Source organism: Oryctolagus cuniculus, chromosome 19 (assembly GCF_051225735.1).
Source record: "Oryctolagus cuniculus isolate XC-2025 breed Fujian yellow rabbit chromosome 19, ASM5122573v1, whole genome shotgun sequence".
NCBI classification, from domain to species: domain Eukaryota; kingdom Metazoa; phylum Chordata; class Mammalia; order Lagomorpha; family Leporidae; genus Oryctolagus; species Oryctolagus cuniculus.
In genome coordinates, this window is record NC_142885.1 from 4,663,071 (window position 1) to 4,673,316 (window position 10,246).

The 10,246-nt window shown below is 60.7% G+C and overlaps 1 protein-coding gene across 3 annotated transcripts in view; it reads right to left on the bottom strand.

Annotated features, from left to right (window-relative positions):
- CARD11 (caspase recruitment domain family member 11) overlaps positions 1-9,586 on the bottom strand; it is an 89,662-nt gene extending 80,076 nt beyond the window's left edge. The window contains exon 1 of one of the 3 annotated variants that reach the window (XM_070064304.2): positions 9,331-9,586. The gene's annotated coding sequence lies outside the window, so the exon portion shown is untranslated. Of the gene's footprint in view, positions 1-7,229; positions 7,251-9,330 lie in introns of those variants that run through there. The other 2 variants (XM_070064305.2, XM_089320762.1) reach the window with 2 other exon arrangements.
- Between the last annotated feature and the right edge of the window lie 660 nt (positions 9,587-10,246).

The window sequence follows — 10,246 nt, forward strand, 5'->3', positions numbered from 1 at the left end:
AAGGAGGAGATCCACAATGACCAATAAACATGAGACCCTGCTTAACAATCCTAGGTGAAATGCAAATTAAAACCGCAGTTATTTGTTGGCTACATGCTCACAGAACGGCTAAAGGCAAGAGGCAGAGGACGCCACGTCAACCTGCACTCACATCCCTGACTGATGGGAGTGTGGACTGGAGCAACTCGGCAGTATTCACCAGACCAGACCAGAAACACATCCTAGGGTCCAGGAAAGCTGTCCACGGGAGGCAAACACATGTCCCAAGAGAAAGGGCTAAGAATACTCACAACCGCATCGTTCCCAACAGCCAGAACTGCGAACAACTCCACGGCCCATCAACAAGAGCTTAAAAAGTATCAAATATTCATGAATGGGCTCTTCTAGGGATAAAAAATCCCAACAAACCACTGTCATGTGCAACAATACAGAGGATGCTAGGGGAGCCAGAAAACACAGAACACTCAAGGAAATCAGCATTTTAAATCAACCACCTGTGATTCTGTCGTGCAAGAATGTTCCGTGACCTGCCTGGGACATCCTTACATGTAAAACTCTTCCCACCTAGGAAGGTGCTATCGTTACTGTATCCCAAGTGCACCCTGCAGCTGGTCACGCTGTGGTCGTGGCCCGGCTGCCACAGGTGACACGCGTGTGTCGGGTTTTGTCAAAGCCCCTGAGCTGCACGCTGAGATCCGTGAAGGAAGCGTGTGTGTGCTGTCCGTCCACACAAACTGCACTGAAACCACAGCGAGGCTACGCCTGGCCCGTGTCCCAGCCAGCCAGGGCTGCCTGTTGCCTCGAGGGCCCCACCTGTTCTCCTGGCTGCTGTCCGTGATCTCCATAACCCGGACCTCCATCCTGGCTCACAGCCCCCGCTCGGAACAGGCGGCAGGACAGCACCTGCCCTCCCTGGCACAGCACCCCAGGGCTCCCGAGGCCGCTCCCGCACCCCCCACATCTTTATCTTCCAGCCCCAAACACGAACCCCGGCTCTGCTCGCGCTGAGACCCACATATCTGCCCAGCTTGTCTGGGCTGCCGTGTGCTCTGAGAGGCCTTTCCCGCCTCAGGCTGACCGCCCGCGCCTCTCCCTGGGGCTGCCCTACCTTGTAGCAAGTGCGCCATCCTACAAGTGACTCCTCACCAGATGGCAGACCTGTGGGGGCGGGGGCCCCGACTTCCCATCTCTCCCACCCCCAGCCCCAGCAGCGTGTCGCCACAGCCAGTGCTGGGTCTGCACACAGGTGTCTCTGTGTGTTACGTGCTGCTGGGAGAGACAGCCATGGACTGGGTCGTCTATGAAAAACACATGATTCGGTTCTGGAGGCTGAGAACTTCAAGGTCAAGGGCACCCTTCCTGCCGTGCCTCCCCATGGCGGAAGGGCAGGGGGCTGGTCATCCTCACCAGGAACCTGCTCCCGTGGCAACACACACATCTATCCATGTGGCCGCGGAGTGGCCCCCGCTTTTCAACACTGCAGTGCCGGGACTAAGTCCCTGGCTTGCGCTCCGGGGAGACACAAGCAGCCCCTGGGGGTGGTGACCATCGTCACGGGTGACTGGGAACCAGGCAAAGGAAAACAAGGCTGTGCAAAGGGTCCACGCTCCACTCGAGCCTCTGGCCGCTGACCTCGAGGCCCACCCCTGGGGCTTTCCGTACGCACTGACCGCAGCCCGGCCTGAGTGGTGTGCTCCGTGCACCTGCTGGGCGCCAGCACGTGGCATCGGACTGAACCTGCTGTGAGGAGGGTGCCAGGGAGCTAAGAAAGGGGACCTGGCCAAGGTCTCGTGGCTGCCACTGAAGACAGCAGGCGCTGAGTCACTCACCAGCCCCTGTGCAGCAAAAGGAGCGCCGTGCCCGCCCTGCCCCGGGGACACGTTCCCTCTCAGGCAGCCTTCTGGCAGCTCTCAAATCGGTCCCTGGGGGTGGCTGCCCCTCACGTGGGAGCGCCCAGGGTGGGGGCAGGGGCGACACCTTAAGGCCTGGGCTTTATTCAAAGACTCCGCTGCCCTGTGAGGTCTTCAGGTTTTAAACAAAACAAAAATCTGATTCACTGTTTCCAGTCCTGCAGAAACTCAAGTCCTTTATGGCAGAGTTCTGGGCGCATCACACTTCACACAGTGCCAAACACTGCTCACGTCCTAGGCAGCGGAACGAATCCCAGAGCAAAAGACAGAAGGAAATGAAACGCATTACAATAAAACACACTCGCCAATAAATAACAGCCAGGGCAATGAATCCGACGCGGAATCTCCCACTGGCAAGAAAAAATGCCCCAAAGCTTTGCTTAAACCAAATAACAGAAGAACAGACGGCTCCCCTGGGTCTCGGCACGATGGATGCGCGCGGGAGGCGGTGCGGGGAGCTCTGTCTGCAAGCCGGCACGAAACACAGAAGAGCATTCAAGGTGAAACAAAGCAAGGGCTTGGGTGGGGGGAGGCTTCTGTGACGTCACAGGACACACCGGGGGATCCCCACTGGCCCGCGGAGCTCGCGGCCACGCCAGTGACGCACCAGGGCTGCTGACTGCCGACTAGAGAACTCACGTAACACCAGCAATGGGGAGAGCGAGGCTGGACCCTTACGGGCGAGATGGATTTACCTGGGGATGGTCCCCCCCCAGCCCTAACCCGCATTGTGGAGTGATGGGGACAAGGCAAGGGGAGCAGGTGCTCTGGGGCCCCATCACACAGCGGAGAGTCAGGAAAACATCTCTCTTCCCCTGCCCAGGAGATCCCCCTCCACACGGAGGGGTTGCACCCCACAGCCACGCGGAGCCCCATTCTCATCAGCCCAACAGAAACCCAAAGGCATGGGCTGGCCAGAGCAGAGGAGCTGACTAAGGTGGGCGCGAAGACCTGGGCCCGGAAGACAGTCGGTGGCGGGCGTGGCCCCCACTGACGTGGATTCACAACCTCGGAGGTCAATTCATAAAAGTAACACCTCCCACCGGAGCACGTTCTGGGATTTCCAGCGCCGTTTTTCACACGCTTATCTCACAGGCTCGGACAGCAGTCCTGCGCAGCCGGGAGCCACAGTGTATTCATCTCCATCTCGCTGACGAGGACACGGAATCTGGGGACACTGCCGTGATTTGCTCAAGGTCACGAGGTCAGCGTGGACGCGCAGGGCTGCCAGTGCTGTCGGCCACAAGGGGAGGACTGATGGGGGCAGCCAGCCTTCAATTTTCAGTTTCACACCCACGGCAGACATCGGCAATCGATCACAGAACCCTCTTCCCAGGAGCTCTGATTTTCCACATGCTGCTTCAGGAAGCCATTGCTAGCCGATTGGGATTGGCGGGCAAGATGAAACCCCTGTGCCACCCCATGCCATGTCTCATCTCCTCACCTGGCCCGTGGGGAGGAAGGGACTCAGCCCAGACTGCCCAATGACCAGTGTCCCCAAGCCAAATCCCAGCGCTCACACTGTGCCCTACCTGCTGCACTAAGTACTCCCCACCCAGAGAGGCACACGCGTGCACCTGGCCTAGTGGTCAACATGCTCACGTCCCACGTCAGAGCGCCTGGGTTCCATCCCCAGTCCCGGCTTCTGACTCCAGCTTCCTGACAATGCAGACTTCAGAAAGCAGCCGAGACGGGGCAAGTGACTGGACTGAGCTCCTGGCTTCAACCTGGCCCAGGCATTCCGGGCAATAAACTAGCAGGTGACAGCTCACTCTTTCATTCTTGTTCTCTGTGTCTCACAAGTAAAAAAAAATTAATGCATTAGCAACACAAGAGAACAGCATTCTTCATAACCCAGCCGCAGCGAATGCTTTTCTCTGCACCGAGCACATGGACACCTGATGCTGAGAAGTCAACAGATCCCAGCTGGATCCGGGATCCACCCCGTCCAGGCAGTCAGGGAGGAAAGGGCAAAGGTCAAGAGGGGTGTGGCCAGGGGAGCCACGGGCTCATGGATGAGCCTGGGCGAGCCCCCAGGAGAGGCGCCAGGACAGCTGGGGCAGCACACCCTCAGCCAGGCGAGGGAACAGAAACTGCGACGGGCTGCCGGCAGGGTGGGAGAGAAACCCAGGAGCAGGTCCCACGGGTGTGCAGCTGCGGGGGGACGTTTGCACCTGCGGTGGCCAGCAGGTCCAGTCCCACCAGGGCTCAGCGTGGAGCATGGACAAGGATGTCGGTGACCTTGCCAAGAGCCATTTCGCCTGAGCGCCGGGACACGGCCCCGCTGAAGTGGATTCAAGGTGGAAGGAGAGGAGAGGAACTGGGCAGCGAGTGTAGACGGTGGTTTGGAGATTCACTGTCCAGGTGTGACGGGCTGAGCACTGCCCCCCAGTGTTGCAGGCTGGCGTCTTAATCCTGGCACCGGAGGGACTGTCTTTAGAGACATGAGCAAGTCAAGAATGAGCCACTGGGGCAGGCTCGAGCCCAAGGTGACCCATATTCCTTTATTTGTTTATTTGAAAGGCAGAGTGACAGAGAGAAGGAGAAAGACAGAGACAGACCCCCCATCCTCTGGTTCACTCCCCAAATGGCTGTAACAGCTGGAGCTGGGCCAGGTTGGAGCCAGGAGCTTCATCAGGGTCCCCCATGCAGGTGCAGGGGCCCAAGCACTTGGGCCATCTTCTGCTGCTTCCCCAGGCCACAGCAGAGAGCTGGATCAGAAGTGGAGCAGCCGGGACAAGAGTCAAGCCCATATAGGATGCTAGTGTTGCCACAACACCAGCCCCTTAAAAATGTATTTTAAAATCAGTTAAGAAAAGTGGAAAATGTAATAAATTTTTTACACGAGATGAAGGGCAAAACAGACAAGAGAGGTTCTTTCTGAGCAGGTTTTGTGCCTGCCAGGTTAGGGCAGGTGGAGAAAACCCGGGGGTGTCTGCAGGCGCCTGCTCTCACGGTGTGCCCAGGGCCGAGGCAAAGAACGCCACCCGACAGGAGACAAGGGGCCGGCCGCTGCTCCACTTCTGATCCAGCTCCCTGCCAGTGTGCCTGGGAGAGTAGCAGCAGGTGGCCCAAGAGCCTGGAGACCTGGGTGCAGTTCCTGGCGCTGCAGCCATTCGGGGAGTGAACCAGCAGACTGACGATCTCTCTGTGTCTCTCCACCTTTAAAAGAAATCAAATAACGGGGCTGGCGCTGTGGCATCGCAAGTAAAGCCTCTGCCCGCGATGCTGGCATCCCACATGGGTGCAGCGGCCGAGAGGATTCACTGCACCTCAAGTCCCCTTGGCCCCCAGACCTCAACGACGCCCCCTCCACCTTCTCCTTCATGAGAACCCGCGCAGGCAGTGACTGCTGGCAGCGAAGCCAGCTCTGCTCGGCCCAGCTGCGGGACAGGCTGGGGACAAGGAGGGCTGGTACCCACTCCCGCCCTCTGCCTGGGTGACGCTGGCGGCATGGCCAGGGACTGACGCTGGGAGGGGGCACCGGAGAGCCCTGGGGGTCGAGAAGACACTGAGGCAAGGGAGCAGCCCTGGGGCAGACGCTGACCCCTCCCCTAGCTCTGTGCTTTAAACCCGGGCAGCGCACTCTGTTAGCGCCCCCAGGAATCACGGTTTTGTCTCTGAATGGGCGCGCTGAGGTTGGGACACTAACATCCCTGGGGCTTCTCCACCTTCTCGTTCCTCGCTGGTCTGACAGGTGACACGTGCACGCTGACATGCTGGTCTGCGTCTCTCAGCCATGCTCCTGCTGCGTTGGATCCTGGTTCTGAGGCCGGCACACAGGCACTCTCGTGCGCCAAACACGGCCACCCTCGCTCCCGCATGCGGCTGCTTCTCACCAGGCCTCCAACACTCAGCATTTGGACCTCCCGAGCCCCAGGGCGTTGGCTCCTGCCTCTCACCGACTAGGGCTCGCTCGGGCCTCCTGGAGACCAGGGAACGGACTCCTGCTCACGCACTGTCCTGGGGTCTGCACTGTGCTTGGATGCCTACCCCCAAAATAACCACGTCTGAATAAAACTGAAAAGCAGAAGCCCCGGGTGCGGTCGCACACCGCGGCCCAGGCCGCCTGATGGGCGGTGTGTTTACACCCACTTGGCACAGGGGACGTGGCTGAATGTCACATAGGCAGTGCGTGGTGGGGTCGGGATGGACTCTGCCTGGCTCCAGGCCCACGGAGCCGCCCTGGAGAGCACCTGCCTCCTCCTGGAGGAGACCAGGACCAAGGTGTGGCGCAAAGCTCTGTCCTGGGGGCTGGCACTGCGGGGCAGCTGGTTAAGCCACCGGAGATGCCGGCAGCCCACAAGGGCACTGTCTCACGTCCCAGCTGCTCCGCTTCCAACCCAGCTCTCTGCGAACGCACCTGGGAAAGCAGCCGAAGATGGTGCTAGCACTTGGGCCCCTGCACCCACATGGAGACCAGACGGAGTTCCAGGCTCCCGGCTTCACCCAAGCCCAGAACTGGCTGTTGTGGAACCAGCAGGTGGAAAATCTCTTCTCTCTCTCCCTCTCCCTCTTTCTGTCTCTAACTCTGCCTTTTAAATAAAAACAAAAATGAATCTTTAGGGGCTGGCGCCGAGGCTCACTTGGCTAGTCCTCCGCCTGCGGTGCCAGCGTCCCATATAAGTGTCGGATTCCAGTCCCGGTTGCTCCTCTTCCAGGCCAGCTCTCTGCTGTGGCCCGGGAGGGCAGTGGAGGATGGCCCAAGTGCTTGGGCCCTGCACCTGCATGGGAGGCCAGGAAGAGGCACCTGGCTCCTGGCTTCGGATCGGCGCAGCGCTGGCCGTAGCAGCCATTTGGGGAGTGAACCAACAGAAGGAGGATCTTTCTCTCTGTCTCTCTCTCTCTCTCTGACTCTACTTGTCAAAAAAAAAAAAAAATCTTAAAAAAACAAAAAAGGCATGGTTCTGGCAGGTGTTGCCCTGACATCAGTGGGGTCTGCGAGGTTGGGGCCAGAGCGCGGGGGAGCCCCCACCGCACCAGCACGCAGAGTCTGAAGGCTGCTGGTTCCCAGGTCGGGGAGGGGCAGGAAGGAAGTGCTGACTTAATGCGGAAACCACACGGTGGGGGAGGGGCCCTGGGGCAGGGATTTTGCACAGCTCCCACCCCGGAGAGGAGCAGGGCCCACGGGAGGACCTGACGGGGCAGCCGTGCCTTGGGGAGAAGCGGGCCACCGCCGGGCAGCAGGCCTGGGGCACCTCCCTGAGCCCTGGCGCTGGGCCACACACACCCATTACACAGATTTGATGGCGACCGTGAGGAGCTCGGAGCCCTTGGACAAATCACAGCCCCGAAGCTTACCCTCCCGACAACCGTCACCTCATCAAAGCGACCGAGCCAGGAGAGCGTGGGGACGGCGCGGGGCTCCTGGAAATCCTGTTCCGTCTCACGTCTCCGCGGCAGAGCAGCGTGTTTAAGGCGCAGCCTCAAAGGCTGTCTCTCTCTCTTAGTTTTCTATCGATCCATACACGTTCGAGAGAGACTGCACACGGGAGCCACAGAGTGGGGAGAGGGGCTTGTGTCAGGGTCGATTTATCCTCCAGGGGGTCCTTCATGGCTCACAGTCCCCGTAAGACAGGGACACCCCCAGTCCTGGCTGCTCTGTGTGTGAGGAGGCGGGTGGTGCAGCTCCAGGTCCCGGGTCCTGGTCTGCTCCGACCTCGGGGACAGCAGCACACAGAGGTGGCCGTAAGGTGTCACATCTCAGTTTCGCATTCTCACGATGCAGCTGCCGACACTGTAAATACTGTTAATATGTGGCTTCCTAAGAAACATGACCTCTGAGGGCTTCAGGCAGGGACGTCCCAAACCCATGTCTTCACGGCCTCAGCTCCCAAAGACTGGACACTGCCCACTACTACCTTCATCCCTGGTTGTATCTAAACACACACAGACACACACACACACACGGACATACATGGACACATGTGTCGCGGGTCTGGTTCTGTCAAACAGCCATGCCCCGAGTCGCGGCGTCTGTCTGGGAATTTTCGGGAAATGCTGCCCGGGCGAGTGGACACAGACAGGTGCATACCGCCTCCCAGTGCAGCCTCACCCCGGACCCAGCCTCTGCGACCCACCCATCCCAAGACAGGGAGCCTGGTGTCCGACAGTCCTCTGTCCCCCACGGCGCATCGGTCATAGCCACCCCAACAGTGGCACCGATGGATGGAAGAGTTCGGTTCCAGGGTCCTTTTTAAACATCCCATGAAGAATGAGTGGACCAAAGCCACCACGCCGGGTCCAGGGAACCCAACGCACTGAGGCCTTAAAAAGTGCTGACACGGGTGAACCTGCAGGCACCACGCACAGCGAGATGGGCCCCAAAGCACAGATGCCGGGTGATTGGCTTCTGTGAGGTCCGGGGAGGGGAGCCAGGCTGCCAGGGGCTGGGGGAGGGGCAGTTCCAGGACACACTGCCCTGAGCATGTTCCTGCTGCCCAGAACTGGAGGCCCCACAAGCAGTTACAATGGTACATTCCACAGCAGGCTATTTAAACACCATGTTTCTCTTTTAACCAGACTCACAGAGGGCCATGCCCACACTCAGCCTGCATGCCCGGCTGAACCTGCCCCAATGAAACAGAGGCAGGTGCAGTCTTGGGCCCAACGGGCTGCTGCGGCCCACGTGGAGCCGTCACCTGGGAGCCTGGTGGGGGCGGGCAGAGGCCGGGTTACAGGAAGGGCTCAGGAGTGGAGAATGCACAGGGCTCCCAGCACCGGTCTGCCCCAGAGGGCACTCAGTAACTCTTCTGAACCGTGCCGGGCGGGCTCTGTTCTTCTGGTAGGCTGCGGCCCTCACACCTTCAGGGCTTCCCAACTACAAATGAGGGCCGGGCTCAGCTCGGCCCAAGACCACCCGGCCAGGCGGCCGCTTGCAGACTGCTGAGCCCAGCTGTGGGAAGGCAACCGTCCTCAGCACCCCAGGGGGCAGTGCACCTGTGGGGGTGCTGGGGCAGCAGGGCCCACAGCACAGCTCCCGGGGGCGGTGGTTTCAGACCTGAGGCTTGTGGGGGGGTGGGGGTTCCGAGCCGCCCCCTGGCAGGGGCCATCCTCACCCCTGCGGACCCGCCTTCTCAGCCGCCTCTGCGTCAGGCCCCAAGTGTGGTCTGCGAACTTCCGGGCCCTTCGGGTGTCAGAGAAGGGTCTCTTCCTCCCTGGTGGCAGGTGCACCCAGGGGGGCCTTTTCCGCTGCGGCCCCGTGAACCCCCATTCATCCTCTTTTAGCAACGTCAGAGACAGGGAGGCAGGGCGACAGGTGTCGGAAGGGATGGTGGGGAGCGGAGTGGGGGCTGGGGAGAGGGGAGGTGGAAGAGGACCGGCGCGGGGTTCCGTCCCGGCGCCCGCGCCCCCAGTCCCCAGAGCGCCCGCAGCGCGCCCCCGTGTCCGCCCCCTCCCCCGCCCAGCCCCGCGCTCCTACCTGGGGCGCTCATGCTCCGCCGACTGCGCGGGACGTCTCCTCCACGCAGGCCGCCGGCTTCCTCCTGGCACGCAGGGGGTCCCGGGTTCCCCCGCGGCCCGGACGCTCTGCGGGCCGCCGCCCCGCCCAGGGGCTGCAAGACCAGGAGCAGGCTGCGCGCGGCCGGGGCAAGAGTCCGGAGGCCAGAGGAGGCAAAAAGAGAAAAAAAGCAGAGAAAGTGTGTCGTAGGCTGGGAGGGGCGGGGGAGGGAAATGCAAACCCGGCAGGAAGTGAGAGCGAAAAAAAAAACGCAAAAGGTTCGAACCGGAGGTGAGGCGGAGGGGGCGGGGCGGAGCCCCGGGCGGGGGCGGGGGCCAGGTCACCCTGCACCTGCTGAGAACCACGGTGGTGGTGGGGGGGAGGAGCGGGCGTCCCGGGACTGGGGGGTGGCCTCTTTCCTGGTTCTCCAGAGGGCCAGGCGCCTTCGGGGGGGAGGGGGCTCCCCAGCAAAAGAGTGGGCAGGCCCAGGTCTGCCCAGCCCCTCCCCTCCCTCTGCCCTTGTTCTGGAAACTTCCCCAGCTTGCCCGGTGTCAGGGCATCCCTTGCGGACCCTCCCTGCACCCCATACACCTGCCCCAGCTTTCTTGTAAGAGAAATTGTGATTTCTGGATGTCATCCTTTTAATAATTTTTTAAGACGACTTACTTGTTTTGAAAATTTCAAAGACAGAAGGGGAGAGGGAGGGAGAGAGGAAGAGAGATCTTGTAACCACTGGCTCACACCCCAGATGGCCGCAATGGCCAGTGGGCCAGGAGCTTCATCCTGGTCTCACATGAGTGACAGGAGCACTACCTCTTGGGCCGGCTTGCACTGCCTTTCCCAGGCGCATTAGCAGGGAGCGGGATCGGAAGTGCAGTAGCTGGGACTTGAACCGGCC